This window comes from Chiloscyllium plagiosum, chromosome 13 (assembly GCF_004010195.1).
Source record: "Chiloscyllium plagiosum isolate BGI_BamShark_2017 chromosome 13, ASM401019v2, whole genome shotgun sequence".
In the NCBI taxonomy this organism is placed as follows: Eukaryota; Metazoa; Chordata; class Chondrichthyes; order Orectolobiformes; family Hemiscylliidae; genus Chiloscyllium; species Chiloscyllium plagiosum.
In genome coordinates this window covers 32386831-32408747 of record NC_057722.1, presented here as the reverse complement: position 1 = coordinate 32408747, position 21917 = coordinate 32386831, and positions in this window count along the sequence as shown.

The window sequence follows — 21917 nt, the reverse complement described above, 5'->3', positions numbered from 1 at the left end:
TCACTATTATATGCAACATATTTCCTTACTTTTCATATTCACTTTTACTCACCAAGCTAAGTCTCCCACATCAGTAAACCTGCATGGCCTGAATGTTGCCTATCCACTCACTTGAGATACCCTGCCAATTTACATCCAGTCTGCATCAACATTAATAGCTGTGCTGGTTACTTTCATCAAATTCAATCCTTCTATCTGTCTCATTCCAATAGAAAATGACCCATAATAGAGCAGAAAGAGCCATGATATACAGTAAGGTGTCCAACATTCAACTCCTCAGCCTTCATAAGCAGAGGAACCTGACTCTAACCACCCTGAGCAGCTAATTGACCATGAACAAGCTCCTGGACTAATGTGGGAGGGTGTCTTTGTGTACTGTACCAGGACCACCTGACTGAAGAATGTCTTCGTTGGTCTGACTGAGAACATGGCAATTTGGTTGAAGCACATGCTGCATGTTTGCTGTGTAAACATGGTGCAGGTGTGAGATTGTCATAGTATGGTACAGTACAACATCATGTCAACCCCTGTCACCGCTGACAACCATAATAAATTGCTTGGTTTTGTGTCTGGACTAAAAGCCAAGACAAGACAGAAATACTGTGAGCCTGGTAGCTCTGGAAAACACAAAAAGAGAAAGCAAGGCAAAATGTGGATGCTGAGAACATTGAGATGGGCAGAAAATGAGTGAGTGCTAAGAGGACAAGTGAGCAGCCCTGACTATCCGTTCTGAGAGGTGGGTCCCTGTCCAAGCATGCAATGTCCTTGCAACAGTATTCCACTGATAGTGCACTAACAGTGCACAGTGAAATACAACATGGCAGTGTTGAAATGTTATGTAAGTGGATCAGAGATGTGCATGAGGGCGTGGAGAGGCTGGTTAGTGTCAAATGCCAGCAACTGTGATGTCGAGTGCAGGTAGCCATTGTCTGTCAGTCTTTCTCTGAGACATCGATATCGAGCAGTGGTCAATCAAGGGTCTGGAATTGATGCTACACAGAGGAGCAGCAAGTTGGAGTTGCCAGGTATCCCCTCTGACTTCCATGTCAGGAATTCTCTGGGGTATAATTTCTATTCAGCGGATAGTGGAACAGCAACCTGCATATTAATAAGATTTGGTAGTAATTAGGTTTGTCATAAATTAGGATTATGATTAAGGTTAGGGCTCAGACTATGAATAGGCCTTTCATTGCTGACTGGGAATGTGTGGAAAATGTGAAGTGTTGCTGTTGCCATCAAGAAAGTTTCACTCGACTTTTCACATGACTTTCCTAAATTTCTCACCAAAACCCACATCACTTTGGGTCTTACAAATTCCCAAATAAATGTTTATCACCTGAAATGTACACAAAAAAATACCCTCCCCTCATTCGCACAGATAAACACACTAACAGATGCATGAAAAGATCATGCACTACAATTCAAAAGTTCAAAAAAAAATTACTTGTTTCTCCAAGAAAGTTATGAAAAGGTGTTGCAGACCTGAAAATTCTCTTCTAACTCACTGAAGGAGGAAGAGTGAAGGTCAGAGATTTCTAATCATAAACTCATAATAATGCTGCAAAGAATAGCAGGCTTCTGTTATTTTCATTGAAGTTCTGGTTGAGCTTCTGAAGCGAGGAAATATATTTGCAGGCAAAATTAATAAACTCTTCTTCTCTGTATAAGGTGGCTTTTTGAGACAGATTTCCTCATGTGTTGGACAAGATATTGTTCCCTTCTAATCTTTCTATTCCAGACCTATCTAGTGGTTGTCTTTGTGGCTTAATGAGATATTGGCTGTTTGCAGCCAATTTCAGTCACATACAGATGGTATAGCTGCACCCATTGTTCACATAAGTGGTTGAAGGCAGGTGTAATTGGCATATGATTGAGGAATGTTTGATATCCCATCAGCAATTTTGCAATTTTTATCCTCTTCAAAGCCTTAATCAGAATTCCTATCTTCATGGGGCCAGCATGTCTAATATTACTAAGACTCTAACTGAAATGTAAAGATCAGTCATCAATACCTGGGAAGTCTATTTACAAACTAAAGACTTTTCAGGAACATATACAGACAAGAACTTTCACCCTGCTTACACAAAACCACAAAATAAATCACCTGACCCCTCTGAACTCCATATTGTTAAGATACTGTGTCCATATTCTATATGTATATTTTTCTAAGAGGACATATCCAACTTCCAGTAGGTTTTACAGATATATAATTGATTCATGACACCAATCAGGAGGCTCAACACTATTCAGGACAAATAATCCACTTGATCAGCATCCTATTCACCACCTTATACATTCATTTACTCTACCACTGATGCACAGTGGCAGCAACGCGTACCAAACACAAGATACAACACTGCAGTTTGCCAAACCTCTTTCAAAGCATTAGAAGGATAAAGCAGTAAATGCATGACAGCATTATTGCCTGCCACTTCCCTTACAAGCCACAAACCATCTTACCTTAGAAACGTGTCACTGTTTCTTCACTGTCAGTGGGTAAAATTTCTGGAACTTGATTCTGAGCAGCATTGTGAGGTGAAGGACTAATGCCTGAAACCTCAAATCTCCTGCTCCTCGGATGCTCTGACCTGCTGTGCTTTTCCAGCACCACACTCTAGATTCTGATCTCCAGTATCTGCAGTCTTCACTTTCTCCTAGCATTGTGAGATGCAACCATAGGGATTGCAATGGTTCAAGAAGGCTGCTAACAACCACCTACTCTCGGGAAATTAGGGTTGGATAACAAATACTGGCGTAGTTGGGAATGACTTATCCCATAAGAGAATGAAAAAAACACATATAACATCAAACATGTGTTTGCAGTCGACAGAATTGCACATGTTGTTGAAACTGTTGGCCTCAGAATCAGGCAGAATTAAACCAGATAACGATTACAAGTTTAATTTTTACCTGAGGCCAAAACTAAAGCTGTTGTTCTCACATAGCAGTACGGGGCTGCTTACCTCTCAGACCAGGTGGCCTATATTTATGAATGTATATTCAAATCTTTTCCTCTCTTTTAGTAATCTTATCAAAACAAAATGTTGGGATGTTTTGAATGAACATTTACAGCAAAATACATATTTTGTAACCAAAATAATATATATTTTATATATATATATATATATATATATATATATATATCCAGTATCAATTTACTTGGTATATTGAGATCAAAACTATTTTTAAAATAAATAATTGCTCACCATTTCCAGGTAGTTCTACATGAATTTTAAATCTTGCCTCAGGGGTTCATAATGTTAGTCTATTATACTGTGCAAATGCTATTGTGTCTGATCTACAGTACTCTAACCTTCTAAATTTTCAATAAAACTCATGGTGAAATGCATATTTCTTTGACATTTTTGACTTAATTGGAAAACTGTCTGAAATTTCATCATTTGATGTTCTAATTATGATGTTATAAATGACTGGATTTGAAATAGCATTCTTTTGTAGCACTCCTGAAATTGTTTTGTTTCAATTTAGAAAGCTTCTATTTATTGGAGCTCCTCCTCCAGCACCAAAAGAACATAAACACAATTTATCAAGACACACACAATCTTTGTATTGATGAATATTAATTTTGGCCAATGTTGATGCATTAGCAGTTCTGGAATGGTGTAGGAAATTATTTTAGTGAGAAAACTTAAGTGCACTATACACTTTGAAGTAAATGTCTTACTCTACCAAATTATTTCATGCTTCCAGAAAATTTCCACAGCATATCTGTCAAGTGCTACTGGCTTCATTTAGATGTCAATGGCCCTGAAATGCTTATGATCAGAAAGCTATTTCTGCAGCAATGACTGGAGTTGACCATTCAGTAAAGCTGATGCAGCTGACTCCATGAGATTGTTGAAAAATTTTAATTTCCTTATGACAATTACCCTGGAAAACTCTGATAAAGCCCTTGGAATTAAGATTTTGGATGGCTCCAACTTACTTAAGCTACCCCAGATAGCCAGGAAAAGCTGGACAGTTAAAAACCTACGTCTAGATTAGAGTGGTGCTGGAAAAGCACAGCAGGTCAGGCAACATCTGAGGAGCAGAAAAATCGACGTTTCATGCAAAAGCCTGATGAAGCCTGAACTGCTGTGCTTTTCAGCACCACTCTAGTCTAGACTCTGGTTTCCAGCATCTGCAGCCCTTGTTTTTACCTAGTTGATTTTAACCCTACTGTGAATCCCCTTACAAGGATGCTTGCCTTGAAGAAGTTTTCCTCCTCTCTCTACAAGAATCTCAGTGAGTCTCTCTCTCACTGCAACCCTAGGTCATCTCCTCTGCCCTGAAGCTCTTCAACCATGTCCTGAAACAGACTCGCTACCACAACCACATTTGCTTCCTCAGTGCCTGCCTCCATAACCAACTCATCCCACACAGACTCCTGACTACCTTTAAACCAGCAAAGTTCAGAACTGACTTCCACCCCTCACAATTCCTCATGCACCACACGTGACATCACTTCTGCCCATCACATCATCGCTGATGTCACACGCTCAGTGACTTCCGCCCACCCTACTGCCATGTTCGCCACCACTTCCGCCCCGACCAACACCACTCACCTGCATTCTGCTGATACGCCCCCCACAGATCCCACTGTCACCATTCCCAGCCCCAGAACCGTGAGAGGAACACCACCCTTGCTCATGACTCCACCTCCCTTCTCCCTACCACCACTCCCACTCCAAGTACAGGCTCCGCCCCCACTCCTAGCTCCACACCTACACCAGGTCCCACCTCCTAGCTCCCAGCCCTGCCGAGTTTTCACCATTCCCCCGACCTCCCTCTTACTGAGTCCTCAGCAAAGGCCTCACCTTTATCCCCCTCCGCCCACACCTCAATGAATTTAATATACGTTGTGACATCGAACACTTCTTCCGCTGCCTCCGAGCTTACTTTTACAATCAGGACTCCCGCCCACCTTCCGAGGACTCCTTTGCCAGCCTCCAATACACTCCATCCATCTGGACACCCCGTGCTGGCCTATTACCCACCCTCGATCTCTTCATTTCCAACTGCCACCAAGACATTAACCACCTCAACCTGTCTATCTCCCTCCCCATTCCAACCTCTCACTCTCGCAATGTGCAGCCCTCCACTCCCTGTGCTCCAATCCCAGCCTCACCATCAAACCAGCAGATAAAGGGGGTGCAGTGGTAGTTTGGCGCACTGACCTCTACACTGCTGAAGCCAGACCATGACCCCACCTCCCATCACCAAACCATCATCTCCCAGACCATAAAGAACCTCTTCACCTCAGGAGATCTCCCACCCACAGCTTCCTACCTCATAGTCCGGGAACCCCGCACCTCCCGATTCTACCTCCTTTCCAAGATCCACAAGCCTGACCACCCTGGCCGACCCATTGTCTCTGCATGCTCCTGCCCCACTGAACTCATCTCTACCTACCTCAACACTGTCTTATCCCCCCTAGTCCAGGAAGTCCCCACATACGTTCGAGACACCACCCATGCCCTCCACCTCCTCCAAGATTTCTGTTTCCCCGGCTCCCAACGCCTCATTCTTGATGAAGGTCTTTTGCCCGAAACGTCGATTTTCCTGCTCCTTGGATGCTGCCCTATCTGCTGTGCTTTTCCAGCGCCACTCTAATCTAGACTCTGGTTTCCAGCATCTGCAGTCCTTGTTTTTACCTGGTTAAAAACCTATTCCAATTCCTGGGTAATTATCAAACTGACCCCTCAATTTATCACTATGGTCCCTAACACCCCCAGCTACACCCTTTCCCCCAATACCCAACAACTCCCAGAACCAATAATCCCAATCCCAACACCCAACCTGACCCTGATTGGAATTTCAGAGCCAATATTCCTGTTGTGAAGATTTAACACACAGCTGACCTCAGAATAACCTACATCTGTTTGTATTAAGTGCAGCAGATGTCTAGACCAGTTCTTCACGGCACAATTGAAGGGTTTCTGTAAGGGAATAGATTTATTGATTATGATGATTTCTACAGTAGAAAACATTGTTAATATGTTTAGGAATTGCAAAACATATTAACAATATACAACTGTTTGCAGAAAGTTGGAGGGCTAGCAGAATTTTGGGGAGGATGAGATGATTGGCAGTTTCTCTAACAAGAAGAATGTTTGTTATAAAATACATCCTCTGGTAATAACCTGTGCAAGGTCTTTTTTAAATGTGGAGTGCTGTTTCTCTGCAGCATTCTGACTGACCAGGAAACCTTACTGGTCTTACCACCTGCCCTGGGCTTACTGGAAGGATTTTCAGGTTAATAATCAAACTCTTTGGCTACATTGTGAATGCAACTTCTGCAGCCATCCATTCCGAGAGTGGGATTCTAACTGCAGATTCTTTTTCACAGCCTTTTTGAACAATTGCAGTCCATGTAGTTACATACCACAGTACTGTTAGGAGTCAAGTTCAGCACAGTGGTATACAATTGGAAGAATGTGTCTGAGATTCATCAATTTTCACTCAAGTACTGGGAAAATGTCAAAGAATCAGGTCAATAAGTGCCAAGGAAGCTTCCTGCTGCTTACTAACTATCACCCTCTCTCAGTTGATGAATCAATACTTATGTGTTATGCAACTCTTGGAAGAAATACTGAGGGTAACAAGGATGTGGAACATACTCTGGGTGCTAAATTTCAAATTCAAATAGACTACCAATTATGGCCCAGTAGCACCACTATTGACTGTATTGGTTAAGTCCAGAAGAAAGTAACTACAAGAATGATCCTTCAGGAGGGTGAGGAATCAATATAAATGATAAACCGCATGACATAATTTTCACTAACTTACCTGACAAGGATACATTTTTCCACGGTAGTACAGAAAAGAGTAACCAGCCTACAGTACTTATGTATTCAAAATCAATCTTCACACTGAGCATGCCTTACTGCTTGTGCATGACTATTATTAAATGGGATAGATTCAGAACAGTTCAAACAGATCAATACTGGGCATTTATGAGGTACTGTGGGTCATGTGCAGTTGCAGAATTATATTCCATCATAGTCTGTAACCTCCTGACCTAGCATACTCCTTGCAATAATGACATTAATAACCAATTAAAATGGGGCCAAAGACATATATTACTTAATATGGCACACAGCCAAAGCAAGAAATAAGTGTAAAGAAGCCCTCAGAAACAGTTTGTTGCCACAAACACTGGAATGGTTTGCTCAACTGTTCCAAAGTTGAAGATCTTTTGACTGATTGCCCACCTGAGACAGACCCTCACTTGCAGGACTTCTAAGTAACCAGTATCTTTGTGAGTATGTAGATTGCTGAGTAGCTTCATAAAGGTTGCTACATTCAGTGGAATAGTATCCAATTTGTGGAGTGACATTGATATATGAGCCACTATCACTGGTCTGGGAGGATGCCTTGGTATGCCGTCTGGATTGTTGAGAATTAGCAGCATTTTCTGTTTATATTCCAGATTTCCAGCATCAAGAGAATTTTATTCTCCTACTGTATGTTGAATATTTGTAAGTGTGATTAGATTTAATTTTTAATGAGAGAAAGAGAGAGTGTATTTGAGTGAGTGACAGAAAGAGAGACAGAGAAAGAGAGAGATGGAGAGAGCCAGATAGACAATGGCATAGAACTCTATTTAATAAATTGTAATAAAAATATGGTAAAATCACCATAGTCCGACCAGACTATGGGGCTGATCTCTCATTGGAGAGAGACAACTGTACCATGCCTCATCATGCCTCAAGTGAAAAGAAAGGTTGAGAAGAAGAATCCTTCATGGTAACCTCAGACTTTGCACAAATTTAACCCACACTGTTGGTATCACTCTGCATTACAAACTAGTATTTATTGCAATAGTATTGTAATGAATCGCTTCCAGTGGGAGCCTTATGCTGCATAGTTCCAGATCCAGACTAAAGTTAAACGTAAAGGTAAAGTTTCCATTTCAATTTTGTTTCATTACTTGCTATTCCAGATGCACACTGGGATAACTGACAAAGATCATAATCTTCTCTAAGGTGTCTCCTCAGCGTTTGCTTTGTTTAAACAAGATCAGTCAGGACCCAAAACATAGGAAAGCAAGGGCATTGCTGGCTGGCCAGCATTTATTGCCCAATCCAAGTTGCCCATGAGAAGATGGTGATCTTCTTGATCTGCTGCATTCCATGTGATATAGGTTACCCACAATGTCACTAAGTAGAAAATTCCAGGGTTTTGGACCCAAAATCAATGAAGGAATGGCATTGTATTTCCAAGTCAAGATGGTGAGTGGTTTGGAGAGGAACATACAGGTGGTAGTAGTGTTCCCTTGAATCTACTGCCCTTATGCTTCTAGATGGAAGTGGTTGTTGGATTAGAAGGTGCTCTCTTAGGAGCCTTGCTGAATTTCTGCAGCATATTTTGCAGTACATACAGCTGCTACTGAGCATTGGTGTTAGACGAAGTGTATTTTTGTGGAAATGGTGCCAATTAAGAGGCTACTTTATGCTGAATGGTGTCAAGCTTCTTGGCTGTTGCTGGCACCTATCCAGGAAGTGGGAAGCATTCCATCATATTTCTGACTTGCACCTTGTAAATGGTTGACAGGCTTTGGCCAGTCAGGAGGTGAGTTATTCGCTACAGTATTCTTAGCCTTTGGCCTCCCTTTGTCGCACCTGTGGCGAAAGTGAGGACTGCAGATGCTGCAGATCAGAGTCAAGATTAGAGTGTTGCTGGAAAAGCACAGCAGGTCGGGCAACACCCGAGTAGCAGGAAGCTCGATGTTTCAGGCAAAAGCCCTTCAGCAACTGTGTTTATGTCGTAAATCCAGTTGAGTTTCTCCTCGAAACCATAACTCACAGGATATTGATAGTTGCAGATTCAGTGATGGTAATGTCATTGAATGTCAAGGGTCAGTAGCAAAATTGTCTTTTATTTGAGATGGTCATCTGTGTGGCATAAATGTTACTTGCCACTTGTCAGCCGAAGCCTGGTCTTTTTGTCTTTGAATGGACTGCTTCAGTATCTGAGGGGTTGCAAATGGTGCTGAACATCATGTAATTATCAGCAAACATCCCCACGTCTGACCTTATGATGGAAGAAAGGTCATTGATGAAGCAGCTAAAGATGGCTGGGCCTGGGACCCTACCCTGAGGAGCTCCTGCAGAGATGTCCTGGAGTTGAGATGACTGACCTACAACAACCACAAATGTTTTCCTACCATTTCCTTATGTGCCAGATATGAATCCACCAGTGGAGAATTTGCCTCCTGATTTCCATTGACATCAATTTTGCTAGGGGACCTTGGTGCCATATTTGTTCGAGTATGGCCTTGATGTCAAGGGCTTTCACTCTCATCTAACAGCTGGAATTCAACTCTTCAGACAAAATTTTAACCACATCTGTAATAAGGTCAGGAGTTAAGTGGCCCTGGTGGAACCCAAACTGGGCGTCACTAAGCAGGTTATTGCTGAACAGATGCTACTTGATAGCACTGTTGATGACACCTTCCATCATTTTACAGATAATCGAGAGTGGATCAACGCAACAATAACTGGCCAGATCGTATGTACTGCTTCTTATGTACAGAACATACCTGGGCAGTTTTCCACATTGTCGGGTAGATTCTGCAGATTCTTAAGCAGAAATCTTCAGTACTATTGCAAAAATGTTGCCAGGACCCATAATGTTTACGGTATCCAGTGCCTTCAACTGTGCTGTGATACCACATGAGTTGGCTGAAAATTGCTTTCTGTAATGCTGGGTACCACTGGAGGAGGCCAAGGTGAATCATCCACTCAGAACTTTTGACTGAAGATTATTGCGAATGCTTCAGCGTGATCTTTTTTCACTGACATGTTGAGCTCTTTCATCATTGAGGATGGAGATATTTGTACAGTCGCCTCCCCGAATGAGCTTTTGATTGTCCACTACTATTCACAATTGAATGTGGCGGTACTGCAGAATTTAGATCTGATCCATTGGTTGTGGGATCACTTAGCTGTGTCTATCACTTGCAGTTTATGCTGTTTGACATGCAAGTAGTCCTGTTTGTAGCATCACCAGGTTGACTCCACATTTTTAGGTATATGTGGTGCTCCTCCTGCATTTCCCTCCTGCATTCTTCACTGAACCAGGATTGGTCTGCTGTCTTCCAAAATCAAATTATTCAAAAGAATTTGAACTATTCAATAGGATAATGAAACATCCTGAAATTAACCAGAAATTCTTGTGAATACATAAATAAAAGAAATACACCCTTTTTTTGAAAAAAAATTGCAAAGTACCATGTTGCCTTGAGCTTTATCTAATGAGCATAAGCATTGCTAATAAATATTTGCTGTTGGCATTCATATTAAACAGTGGTAACATTTGATATATGAGATGCATTTGAACAGAATACATTCCTGAACAATTATTTTGCAAAATCTATTTTCATGAAAGTTAGGATTTAATATCCAATTGATCACCAAGAAAAAAATCTGGGACAGGGTGCGGGGGGGGGTCATTTATAATAGTTTCAACACCAGTAAATTCTGATGTTCAGATGCAAACAGATAGGATTTCATGCCTATTAACTTATAGAAAAATAAATTTAAAGATAATGTCATGGTGCCGTACTCTACATAACGAAGTTGTGGTATACAAAGGCATTTACAATGTGGATAAAATTATATAATGACAAGAAGAAAATAAATGGTGAGAATAAAGCTGGGATTTGTGTAGTTTGATGTTTGTTGCTGGTCATAAATATAGTGGGCCAAAGGGCCTGTTCCTATGCTGTACAAATCTGTGATTGTGTTACTCAGGTCTATGACTTTCATACCTGTATATTTTTTATTACTTGGGCTCCTTCACTCAGTCCTCAATTAAAGAAGTGCATCACTGTCAGTTAATAGCTCATTTGTGGCTCAGTTATGTCAGAAGGATGTGCTTTGAAGCTTTACTCCAGGATTTGATTACTAAAATATCAAAGCTGCCTCCTCAGTGCCGTACTGGTTGACTGGTGTACCGTCTTTAAGCAAAAGCATTGAAGTGGATATAAAAGATACTAGGACACCATTTTGAAGATGAGCAGATGAGTAATCTCCAGTGTCCTGGGCAATGCTTATTTCTCAATAACCATCTCAAAGACAGATTATTAGTGCCTGATTATTACAACCCTGTTACCTGTGCATATGCTGGCTATTGCATTTCCTACAGTACAATAATAACTGCACCTCAAAAAGTATGCAATTAGCTGCAAAGTTATGCAAAATATCATCACTGTCAGGTGATTGTGAAAAGTGCTATATAAATGCAAGTCTTCATTTTCATTGACCCAGAAGAAGCTTTATTAAGTGGTGCTCCACAGGGCTCAGTGTTGGGACCACTGTTGTTTGTTAAATACATTAACAATTTGGACTTGAACATGGGAGGCACAACTGAGAAATTTGCAGCTGACACAAAAATGAAGAAGACAGCTGTGGGAGCTCCAAAATATAATGGATGGGTTGGTGGAGTGGGCAGAAAAGTGGCAGATGGAGTTCAATGCTGAAAAGTGTGAGGTAATGCATTTAAAACAATAAAAAGGAATACACTCAGAAGGATAGATGAAGTGAGAGATCTTGGCGTGCATGTGCACATGTCCACAAAAGGAGTAATACAGGCAGATTTGGAATCCACTCCCTCATTGGCAGAGGTATAGAATACAAAAGTAAGGATTCAAAGTTTGGGTGAAGATTTGTAGCTCGGGTGCTCGTTGTTGTGGTTCTGTTCGCCGAGCTGGAAGTTTTTGTTGCAAACGTTTCGTCCCCTGTCTACATGACATCTTCAGTGCTTGGGAGCCTCCTGTGAAGCGCTTCTGTGGTGTTTCCTCCGGCATTTATAGTGGCCTGTCCCTGCCGCTTCCGGTTGTCAGTTTCAGCTGTCTGCTGTAGTGGCCGGTATATTGGGTCCAGGTCGATGTGTTTATTGATGGAGTTTGTGGATGAGTGCCATGCTTCTAGGAATTCCCTGGCTGTTCTTTGTTTGGCTTGCCCTATAATGGTAGTGTTGTATCAGTCGAATTCATGTTGCTTGTCGCCTGCGTGTGTGGCTACTAAGGATAGCTGGTCGTGGCGTTTCGTGGCTAGTTGATGTTCATGGATGCGGATCGTTAGCTGTCTTCCTGTTTGTCCTAAAAGTAAGGATATAATGATGAAACTGTTTGAATCACAGGTGAGGCCATGACTGGAGTGTTGTGTGGTGTTCTGGGTACTACATTACAGGATTGGTCTGAAGGAGTGCAGAGAAGATTTACTAAAATATTGACAGTGCTGGAGAATTGTAGCTACAAGGACAGTTGGAGAAGTTGGTGTTGTTTTTCTGCACTAAAGAAGGCTAAGGGGTGACAGGATTGTAATATACAAAATTGTGAGGGATAGAGATTGAGTTGACAGGTGGAACCTGTTTCTGAAGTAGAAAGTTCAAAACCCAGCGATCATAAATACAAGCTAAGTGGCAGAAGGATTAGAGAGGATGTGCGGGAAAATGCTTTTTCATGCAGCAGGGGGTGGGTGCCTGGAATTCACTGGTGAAGTTGGTGGTGGACAAGCAGGAGGCTGGGAGAACACAGCAAGCCAGGCAGCATCAGGAGGTTATACCTGAAACATTGACTTTTCCACCTCCTGATCTTGCCTGGCTTGCTGTGTTCTCCCAGCTTCCTGCTTGTCAACCTTGGATTCCAGCATCTGCAGTTTTTTTTTGTCTCCAACCAAGCTGGTGGTGGAGGCAATGACCTGAAACTCTTTTTAAAACTACTTGGATCTGCATCTTAAGTGCTGTAAGCTGCAGGGCCAATGGCCAGGTGCAGAAAGCAGCTGGGTGTCTTTGGGCCAGCATGGACAAGATGGGTTGAATGTCCCCCTTCTATGTTATATCATTTCTATGGTTTGAATTAATTCCATGAAAGGTCTCCATTTTGACTGCAAACTATTTTATCAGAGTAAAATATGAGTCTGTTCGTAACACACTTATAAGCATTTTTTTTATATCAGCCTATCTACACATAAGATGATAGGACAGGTGGGACTTGAAACCAGACATAAAAACATAGAAAATAGGAACAGAATTAGGCCATTTGTCCATTTGAATCTGCCCTGTCATTCGATATGATAATGGCTGATCATTTATCTCAGTACCCCAATCCTATTTTCTCCCATACTCTTGATCTATTTAGCTCAAGAACTGTATCGAAGTCCTTTTTGAAAACATTCAATATTTTGGCCTCACCCCTCTCTATTGGAGACAAAAGTACTGCAGATGCTGGAATTCAAAGTAGACAGGCAGGAGGCTGGAAGAACACAGCAAGCCAGGCAGCATCAGGAGGTGGAGAAGTTGACGTTTTGGGTGTAATCCTTCTTCAGAACCCTACTCTGTGGCAGAGAATTACACAGACATCCTGCCCCATATGGAGTGATCCCATCATGCCAGAAGAGGCTACTTGTGCCACGTATCTATATTAACATTTTCATATGTCTTATTAAACTCTCCAAAGAGTGTGTGAGCACTGTCAGCAATGATCATGACCTTCAGAGATTAATTTTATCTGAACTAGGACTGCAAGATAGGCTGGTCTACTAATCTCAGTTCTTAATTAAGGGCTATAATGTACAAATCTATTAAAACAATATATAGTACTGAATGATGGCATATGTAAAGAAAGATTAGCCTTTTGTTTGCCTTTTTCCACAGAAATATCTTTCTCATAAAGAAACCTAATATAGTGTGAGTCCAAATTCATAACTGGTATCTTTGCATTGAGTGTATAATGAAATAAATTCAGCAGCAATACAGTTGATTACAAGTTGTCAGTAATTACCATTGTAAACATAAATACTTAGGATAAATTAATTTTATGACAGAATATCTTAGCTTGAACATTCCAGTTTCCATTGTTTCAGTCTAAAAGAAATGTAACACTTAATTATATGGTCTGAATGTTCAGTTGTCAGCCTTTAAACCACATTTAGCTTTCAAGCCCTAGTAACCTCCATCTTGAGAGTCCATGTATCGCAAATTTAGTTCTGAAGATATTATTCTTATTTTCAAACTAGTTTGAAATTTTTGGCCCAACAGCCCCTGAAAGGACCTTTTGAATAATTTATAAGAAAATCCTAAATCAGAACGTTAGTATCAGCAATTTGTAACAGACAAAAATGATAAGAAACATGAATCAAAACATTATACTTTTATGTATTTTAATTGTAAACATACAGCAGCATAAGAAGGAAACCTTTGAATGATTATAATTTAAGATTAATAAATTAGTTTCAATGTTGACTTTAATAATAGTTACATCATATATTGGAAGTAAATGCAGGTAAAATTGCACAGTCATAAATATTTAAATAGTGATTTGTCCTTAGTAAATAATCATAGAATCATAAAATAGTACAGTACAGAGAGAGGCCAATCAACCTGTTACATCTGTGCCAACTCTGTGATGAACAGTCCAGTCGCATCTCTCCAGGTACTTTATATTATTTTTCTACAAGTAAATTCCCTTATAACAAGTGCTCATAAATTGGTTTCCATTTATCTTTTAGGACGGCCATCCCAAATCCTAAATATTAATTGAATTATGAAGAATCCAATTTTTTTTTTGTTTGGTTTCATGTAATGGCAATGTTTTAACATTCAAGAGAATTCTTGGGGTTTGCTACATTTGATATTTCCAAAATTAATGACATTAAAAATGTCGAGAGATGAGGATCTAGTTTCCAGCTGCTGACTTGTTGTTCTACTGCTGAGACATGAGTCTTGCTGGCTGGCCAGCATTTATTGCCTGTCAATAACCTGTTCCTGCTCTAACCTGAGTGGCAATCTTGGCTCAGGATGGCATGGTCTGGTGTCATTTCCTCTACTGCTGATTCCTAGGGGAATCTATGTCACCAGAGCATAGATTCCACCCACAGAGCAGGGTGTTGAATTCTCCCTATCTGTTACACGTAGGATAAATGTCAGAAACCATGCAGGACAGCTCCAGACTGACAGTGTTTGACCAGTGGCATTTCAAAGATGGAGCAGATATAATGGATGCCAGCATTTCAGCAGATATCTGCTGAGTGGTGAGTTGCTCTGGGAATGACACATGATAAGTTGGAAATCATTTGTTACAGACAGCATAAGACATAGAAGACAATTAATAAGACCAGTTTGTTGAAATAGGATGAGATAATTCGTTATTCCTCCTGGCAAGAAACCTTCCAAAAACCTGGATGCAACTATAATTAGCCAAAAGAATCTGTGATTCAGCCCAGTGAGTTGGAGAAGGAGACAGATAACTCCAAGTTAGGAGGATAATAGTCAGCTGTACTAATGGGAATATAGCTGAATCACCTAAAATTCTGTGTAAAAGATTTAGTAAGGATACATAACAGTTAGATGGCTCTATACTGTTAGAACAAACTCAGAGAAGATTCTAGAAATTAGTAAGCAACTAAGCATTTGAGTCAAGATTCAAAAAAACGACTTGGGTGAGATGAGAAAATGGTAAGTTCACTGGTTCTGTGATTAGGCAACCCATGAGGGGCTCAGAAGATTCCAGTGCAACATCATGTGCCATTTTGAATATTTACTTTACTCCCACTCTCAGCACCACATCTTGAATAAAATAAATACTGCGTGCTAGAGACTTGAACTCAAAACAGAATTTGCTAGTGATGCTCCCAGCAGGTTTGACAACATCTGTGTGAAGAAAGCAAAATTAACATTTTGATGATTCTTCGTCAGAACCTATCTTGAAGCCAGGTAGCCAAATTATTCTGCCACCTTGTCCCATGACAAAACGTTCTCTGACTTTATTTATTTGTCTATTATGGTGCCTGTTTTTGAAGGCTTTTCAAAAAAAACCTCAAATACTGCAAGTCCAAATTCAACTCTTTCTGCCACTTCAGAAAATTCAGAGACTAGTCAAGCAAGATTTTTTTTCTTTGAAATCCATGTAACTGATCAATTTATGATTTTGGCTTCAGCATGTTCTTCTATTCTCTAGCTTAGTAAATATTACATTATTTCTTCTAGAGCAGATCTTAAAATGACTGGTCTGTAATTCCTTAAATATTGGTATTAGATTAGCTATCCATCAAAAATCTGGCATTACACTTTTTTTTGAACAAATTATTACATATGTGCAGTTTTGCCTCTGCAGTTGCTTTCATAGCTCATGGATGATGTCTGGAGAATGGATCTAATCCTGGTTGAGTTTGATTCATGCACTTAATAAATACCTTTTGAGTTAAATACACTTAACTCATTATTTCATACTGTTATATCTTTCTCATGACAACTTTGTCAGTTCTCTGCCTGAAGGAGGGTTTGACACAAAAGACAATGATTTCCACAATGGTTTGTGCAAGGAATCAGGTCTGAATAATTATGCATTGTGATGTTAACATTTTTTAAAACTAATTCAGACATAAAATAAACATAGCACCTATAACTTCCCAGCCTTAATTTAACCAGTGATTCTCAAGCATTTTAGTATCAAGATGCACTTCAATGTAACAAACAATTCCGTGGCACACAGTGGAATTGCAAACAGATCTCCCTTCACCTGCACGTGTACAATGATAAATGTCAGCAGGTACTGCCTTCATTAATATGCCCTGAGACTCCAGAGAAGGTCAAAAGCATAGACAATGCCTTGACACTCAGATAAATGAGGAGAAAGTGAGGACTGCAGATGCTGGACATAAACAGACCTTATGCCCGAAACATCGATTCTCCTGCTCCTTGGATGCTGCTTGACCTGCTTTGTCTTTCCAGCGTCACACTTTCGACTCAGATAAATGATGCTACACCTTGAAATTTTTGCAGCACACTTCATACCCACATATCACATGGAAACCACTGTTCAGGATTAGAAACAGAAACTACCTGTCTGCTGCACCATGACATCATGACTTATTTCTTTTGAGGAAATATAGCATCATTAATGGTGTCTTCACATTGCCCCCCCACTCTTTGGTTTATATTCCACTGTTTTTATTGGTGCCTCTCATGAAACAAACCATGAAATATTTCAGTTTATTATTCTATTACATTGGTTTTGAATTGTTAGGATTGAATTTAATAAAATGCAAATAGCAATATAAACAAAGGCGGTTGGATCTATAAATCCCATCTTGTACAATTGCACAACATCAATAGCTACCTCATAAGTCTTGAGCTTCTTATTAGATGCCACTAGATTTATGCAGGCAGCTAAATTTAGACTTGGGAATGCCTACAGTCTGCTCTACTTTATGTGTTTGGTGCCCGCCGGGAATCAAAGGTCTCAGTCCTGCTTTTTAGTCAGAAGGTTGTGGATTTCTCTCACAGTATAGACTTGAGCACAATATTAAGGGTAACACTTCATGACACTGTCCATCTCTACTTACAAAATAGACAATAATTCAGTCAGGAATGAATAGTATTTGGTTGGCAGTTCATCTTTGCATTTAAGAGGCAATCATCCAAATTCACTTCTCTTCATGACAGATTCAATTTATTTTCCATCTTGGTAAGCCAATGGGGTCAGTAGCAAAATAATTATTTCTTTAGTACATGGAGAACTTAAACTAAGCGTCCCATCAAGATCTGACAGAGATACTTGATTCATCTGGACTTGAGCAATAATAGATATTGAAGGTGGAAGGAGAAAGCTTTGTCCATTTTTGCCTTTGCTAAATATTTTCAGGTTTCAGTATGGATTGAAACAGTACCAAGATTCACAGAAGGAAATACTCCACAGTTGTCTGGATAAAAGCAGCTTCAACAACCTCCACAAAGTTCAAAACTACTAAGGACGAAACAACCTACTTGAATGTGCTATATCCTTCACATTCATCATTCACTCACTTAATCACTGATGTACAGAGACAGCAGTGTGCACCATTGACAATATGCACTACAGTAACTCTCCCTCAACAGCCTATTTCAAACTTGCAATCTCTACAACCTAGAAGGACAAGAGCAAGTGCATGAAAACACTACAAACTACAAATTCCCCTCCATGCTACACAATATCCTAACCAAGAACTATATCATTATCTCTTCATTGCTACTAAGTTAAAATCCTCGATTTTGTTCTCTTAGCATCTCCGTGAGTATCTCTACAGTCCATAAACTGCAGCTCAATGTCACCTTCTCAACTGACATTTGACTAGCTAGCAACAACTACATCATAGGTATGAGTAGAAAAGATCCACTGCACGAGAAGTCAACTCTACCCCCAAATCTGACTACGGCCTTAGATTGAATTAATCATTATTTGTGCTCATTTGCATATTTTTGATAAGTTTTCAAAAAGATATTCTTGTCCTTTTGTGTGGAAGGACACTAATACAAATCTATTAAAAACTTTTGAACGCAACTTTTAAAAAAATGTACTAAGAAACTGATCCATCGCACTTCAATGTTACGAGCAAATGTTTTAAAGCAGTTTTCAGTAACAAATCAGGTTGCTCATGACAGATTAACACTATGATTAAAATGTTTATTTTTATGCTTAATCTATTTTCAGTTGTATTAACCAAATATTCTTAAAATATAACAAATGATATATTTATTTTGTTTAATATTACTTCATAATACATTGGCCAATTGCATTGCCACATGGAAAATTTTGCATTTGGTAACATACAGGTGATTTTTAGCATAATCTCAAAACAAAACAATCAACTGCAAATGTTCTACTAAAATATCTTGTAATTAGCACATTCTGGCCCAAGGGCTTTCACAAACTCTCAGATATTTCTGCTCAGAAAATAGCAATTCTATTTCTCTATGCTTGCCAAATCTTTAAAAGATGTAGTGCAGAAAAAATTATTTATATAAAAAGAACAATGAATTTCATTAGTACCTATTACTGATGCAGTGACGCACTTTATGCAGTTAAATAGTGAGAAGAGCATTTTATGACTGCCAGTGCAAGGACAGCAATCAATTCTGAAGCTCTAGAGTCTGTGAAATACTCAGCCAGGCATTTGTTGGAATTATGAACATCTACTATCTCAGCAAGGGAGAATGAGGCATGTTATGCCTTCTGCTATATTATAATAAATGTTACAACATGCACCATGGACTGGTGAAAACTAAACTGACAAGACACAGTGATTGATAATTCCAGTAAAACAATTCATGAATTATGAAAATACTTCATAATAATGCGCAATGTAGGTTTCAATCAATTACAGAGGGGGAAACAAAACCATTTGTGTCAATCAGGACAGCTTTCCCAAGCACAAGAGAAGGTCACAGAAGAACAGTTTCAAATTATTGACAAAGAACACAGCAACATACGAAAATAAATATTCCCAGGTGTCAGATAATGAGGTTCATGCAAAACGTGAAAAATTAAATGATTCTGCAACTCCAGAGAAGATACCAGTAAAGAATGAAGATTTGAAAAGAGAGGGCTTAGACGCTATACCAGAAAGCTGTATTTGACATCCTGTGTACATGTGAATAAAGCAGTGTCAAAGTGTATAAGAAGTTGAAAAGTATCATTTTGTGATAAGGAGCAAGCAGCCTGAAGGACACTGTATGTGCAGGCAATCACAGTCTGAGATATCCCAGATCATTGTCCCGATGTAGAAGAATTAGCTAACAGCATAAGTTAAATTATAGTTGAATCTATTGGGAAAAAAAAACTCCCGAGCCAAAATGTGAAGCTAAGGCAGGATACAAAGAACACAGTTGAAATAAGAAGATTCCAAAGGCAAGGAAAGTACCTCAAAACACATTGATTATTCATCTAGAAAGCTGTTAGGTTCAAAGAAGCATGAAAAATAACCTAGAAGGCATGAATCAGCAATATCTGGAGTATCAAATCACAGGATCAAAATATATTGAGTAAGAATACTCTCACTCAGGCAGAATAATTCATTAGGATAGCAGTCCAGGTACAGACCTTGCCATTGCCTCAACTATATGACAATGTCAGAAGTCACATGACACCGCTTTATACTCCAACAGGTTTATTTGAAATCACAAGCTTTCGAAGTGCTGCTTCTTCATCAGATGCACTGAAAGCTTGTGATTTCAAATAAACCTGTTGGTCTATAACCTAGTGTTGTGTGACTTCTGACTTTGTCCATCCCAGTGCAACACTGGCACCTCCACATCATTTGACAATATACAAGGTTTTCAATGAGGTTAGAATTGAGTGGTCTGATAGTGGCAGTTTTATTGCTACAGAACAGAATTAGGCTTTCACAGTCATGAAACATAGCTATCAATTCAGCATATTTTTATCTGCTGTATGATACACTGAATGAAGATTCAATAGGTACTTCAACCACAAAGTATGCTGATAACCAATTTAAAATTGACAGCCAGGCTTGCAGTGTGTTGCACTCACATGTACTTGGAAGCTATATATATATATAGATATATATTAATACACAGTGCCCTCCTCTTTGTGGACAGAGTTAAAATTGTTATGCACTGCACTTAGTTCAACTCAACCAAACAGGTGACAGCTATTCGTTGGTACATTTCTCAGCACAATGTCCTGAACAATTAGAGTCAACCTGACTGGTTTCAAATCTAAACTGTCAATCATCATTAACTAATGCAATCACCATGGCAACAGCTCCACAAAACACAGTTCACTTCTCGACCAATCATCACTCTCCTATTCATTACAAATGTTGGTTCTCTCATTTGCTGGTATTCATGGAATTGTCTCAATAAGTGCAAGATCAAAAACACAGACAAAATGTGTCTTTTTCAACAATACTGAGATCTCTCTAGAGTTGTTTTCTATTAACATTATACTCTTTTTATTATTCTTCCTGCCAAACTGAATGACTTCACATTTCCCAACATTATACACCATCTACCGAATGTTTACCCATTCATTCAACCTATCTAAGTTGGTCTTCATCCTCACATCATCTTCACAACATAGTTTTTTTGTATGATCTGCTAATGTAGCTACAATACCTTCACTTCCCTCATCTGAGTAATGTATTTGAATTGTAAAATGTTGAGACCCCAGCAAACACCCAATTTATAAATGCTCTCTATTTCCTGCAAGCATGGCATTTTTCTCTCTAATATACCAGTAAGTTACCCCTTACACCACATTGTTTTACTTCCTGAACCAAGCATTAGAAATAAGGTGGATGAGCTTGAGGCTCTTTTGGAAGTTGGCAGATACGATATTGTGGGGATAACGGAGACGTGGCTTCAAGTGGACAGGGCCTGGGAAATGAATATTCAAGGCTACATGTGATATCGTAAGGACAGACTGACGGGCAGAGGGGATGGGGTGGCCATGTTGGTAAGGGATGATGTTCAGTCCCTTGCGCGGGGGGACCTAGAATCAGGGGATGTAGAGTCAGTGTGGATAGAGCTGAGAAATTCTAAGGGTAAAAAGACCCTCTTGGGAGTTATCTACAGGCCCCCAAACAGTAGTCTGGATGTCGAATGTAAGTTAAATCAGGAGCTGAAATTGGCCTGTCGCAAAGATGTTACTACAGTTGTTATGGGGGATTTCAACATGCAGGTAGACTGGGAGAATCAGGATGGTATTGAACCTCAAGAAAGAGACTTTGGGGAGTGCCTCCAAGATGGATTCTTAGAACAGCTGGTGCTGGACCCTAACAGGGAGAAGGCAATTCTGGATCTGGTATTGTGCAACGAACCAGAATTGGTCAGGGACCTCGATGAAGGAGCCATTGGGAAGTAGTGACCATAATACATTAAGCTTCAATCTGCAATTTAAGAGGGAGCGGGTACAATCGGAAGTGACAATATTTCTGTTGAATAAAGGGAACTATGGAGCTATGAAGGAGGAGCTGGCCAAAGTTCAATGGTGCAATACTTTAGCAGGGATGACAGTGGAGGAACATGGCAGATATTTCTGTGTATAATGCAGAAGTTGCAGGATCAGTTCATTCCAAAAAGGAAGAAAGATCCTAGGAGGAGGCATGGGTGGCCGTGGCTGATGAGGGGAA